Source organism: Grammomys surdaster, unplaced genomic scaffold (genome assembly GCF_004785775.1).
Source record: "Grammomys surdaster isolate TR1022 unplaced genomic scaffold, NIH_TR_1.0 153330, whole genome shotgun sequence".
NCBI lineage: Eukaryota > Metazoa > Chordata > Mammalia > Rodentia > Muridae > Grammomys > Grammomys surdaster.
The window spans coordinates 253-3,164 of record NW_021622986.1 but is presented as its reverse complement, the minus strand read 5'-3'; the positions used below and the strand labels follow the sequence as shown (position 1 = coordinate 3,164).

The following is a 2,912-nucleotide window of genomic DNA, read 5'->3' as shown; positions in this document are numbered from 1 at the left end:
CCTGTGTGCTGGGATTAAAGGCATGTGACACCACCACCCAGTGCAAACATCCCTTTTAACTCCAAGCCTGTGCCTGCAAGTTGTTTCAGATATGTTCTCTAAGAAAAAAAAAAGTAAGGGTCTGTAGAGATGGCTCAGCTGTTAAAAGTGCTTGCTTCTCTAGCAGAGAGCAAAGTGCTGTTTCCAAACTCAACCTGTAACTCCAAATCCTGGAGTTCCAAATGCCCTCTTCTGTTCAGGAATGTGCGGTTGAGAGAAATTTTTTTAAAAATTAAAAAATTGTATCCATATTTAAAGTTAAGTCTTCAAAGGAATGTGGATGAAAACTTGGGTAATGGCTTTTTTCCCCTCTCTGTTTTGCCATTGAGAGGTAATCTCAATGAAATGCTTTCTTCAGTCCTTAGATGTACTCTGGCGCCCTCTCGGGGAATTTACAGGTACTACATATTCCATGCCTCAGGTTTTTGCATTAAAAACCAGTTTTATAAGTACCAGGTGTTAGTTGAAAGAAAGTACTATGTATCCTTTACCCAACCTATGACTGGATTGTACGTGAAATGTATGTATGTGGATGACCTTCAAAATATATCTTCTTTTACTTCAACAGGAAACAGATGATTTAAAGAGAGCTGAAACTATGCTTCAACAAGCAGATAAATTAGGTTGCAGGCAGTTTGTTGCCCCAGCTGATGTTGTCAGTGGAAATCCCAAACTGATCTTGGCCTTTATAGCTAACCTCTTTAATAAATATCCATCACTAACTAAACCGGAAAACCAGGATATTGACTGGACTCTTCTAGAAGGTAACTCAAAGGTCCTCTGCTTATTTTTTTTTCTGTGAGCAGAGTGGCAGCAGTGTTTATTGAGGACTCAGCCCTCTGAAAACTGGAAGCACATTCGCTGCAGTGCAGGGTCCAGATGCTCCAGTAACCAGAATGGAATCTGGAGGATCTCCTGGAAGCCTTCAGCCAGTGTGGGCGCTCAAATTGCTTCCTGTAGCTAAACATGACCATGTCTTACACCGGTGCATGGGAAGGGTCGGTCATCTCATGGAACCTGTTTGTGTGGCGTGCCTGCTCTGTTGTAGCACAGAAGTTGAAGCAGCGGCAGGGCACACCTGCATCTTTGGCACACTAGATGTACCTGGCCCGACTTGGGACATCTGAGTTGGTGTTATCAATCACAACTTGCTTCCCCTGCCTCAGTGCTGCCTGGCATGAGCTCACACAGCGCTGCCATGAGCCCAGCGTGTCTCTGTTTACATGGACATATCCAGCCGACACCAGGTGCTCCTGGATGAAAGTGGACTTGCCGGCCCCAGGGAATCCTACTGCAACCACCACCTCTGGGTTGGGGCTCAGGAGGAAGCTGGACTCTGGGAGGTAGAGAGGCCCAGCACTGGAGATGGTCCTCGGGTCGAAAGCTGGAAACTCAAAGCGTGCTGCTGGCCACTTAAGGAAAAACTCTTCTGGAGTGGCAAAGGGCAGGCCAACGTTAAGGGCGAACAGGCGGTCTGCACAGGAGAAATCCTTTCTCTTCTTCCCTGAGGCCCAGTTGGCTGGACGCCCTGCGGCATCTCCCACGAAGACACTGTCCCCGACAGTGATGGGGATGCCCTCGTTGGCCTGCTCCTGCAAATTGTCCCACTTGTCGCTCACTGGCTTTCGGTTTAGACCTGCATGTGTTGCGACCAGCACCTGAAATGAGACCCCCTAGCTTCTCCAATACAGCTTCCACCTTGGCCTTGAAAACCTCTGCTGGCAGATTGCCTCTCCCAATGCCCATTTGGTTGCTGAAGATTACCAGCTTGTAGCCCTCAGCATCCAGCTCCTGGAGCTTCTTTGAAATCTCTGGGTACAGGATCCTCCAGTCACTAGGGCTAGTGGGAAAGACCTTTCCGGAGCGGTTGGTGATGAGGGTCCCATCTAGGTCAAAGGCAGCCACCTTGCCCCGGGGCTTCACTCCAGATGCTGTGAACACCAGTAACTTCTTTACGCTCTCCCAGCCAGGGGAGGACTTCCAAACTCGCTTTTTCTGAGGTTCAGTATCCTCCCCTTCCTCCGGATCTACAGGAGTGCCTGGTGGAGTATCTGGCTGGGATCCTGGTGTGCTGATCTCTTCCCAACGCTGGGTCAGGGGATATAGGCCATTAACCAGATAAAGGACATCCCCCAAGCTTAAAGAGCCAGACAGCCCTGGCTTCAACTCCTGGACCCCTACGGTTGATGGGTTAACACCCAGCTGTTTCACTGCCACTGTCCAGGTTTCAGGGTCTGCAATCAGCTCCACTTGGTTTCGGGAGCACTTCCGGTCTGTCACTTGGGTCAGGGGTCCCCGACCGAGGACCAGGGCTTGGCCATCCGATGGCAGGAATATAGGGGGTGGCCCACCAGTGGGGCTCTGCAGCCACAGGCGGCCCCGGGATCCAAGCTGTGACATCCTCAGATGCTGTGAAGGGGAATGAAATTACTGTGGAACTCGCTCAGCAGCCAGCAAGGAACCCGCCACCGGAAGTTCTAGGTCCTCTACTTATAATGTGAGGCCTATAGCATAAAACCCCAGAGGCCACGATAATATCATTCCAACCCAGTGAGTTGCTTAATCAATTTGGCTTTTGAAAGAATCTGTTAAAAGTAGTTCCAGTACTGAGTGAGAACAGGAAATGACTAGGTAGATGTGGTGATGGAAGCAAAATATTCAAACAAAGTAATCGAGTTTGGGAATGTGGCTCAGTGTCAGAGCTCTTGCCTAGAACTGCCAGCACTAGAAAATAAAATAAATAAATGAAATGAAATATAATGAAATAAAATAAATAAAATAAATAAAATAATCGAGACTCACCTATCATGAGAAGACTTAGTTAACAAAGGTTTTGCTTCAATGTTTAGTGTAATGCCCTTCTCTATTTTTGT

The 2,912-nt window shown here is 48.1% G+C and overlaps 1 pseudogene; it reads right to left on the bottom strand.

Annotated features, from left to right (window-relative positions):
• Positions 1-870: 870 nt before the first annotated feature.
• On the bottom strand, positions 871-2,439 carry LOC114615804 (annotated as a pseudogene).
• Between the last annotated feature and the right edge of the window lie 473 nt (positions 2,440-2,912).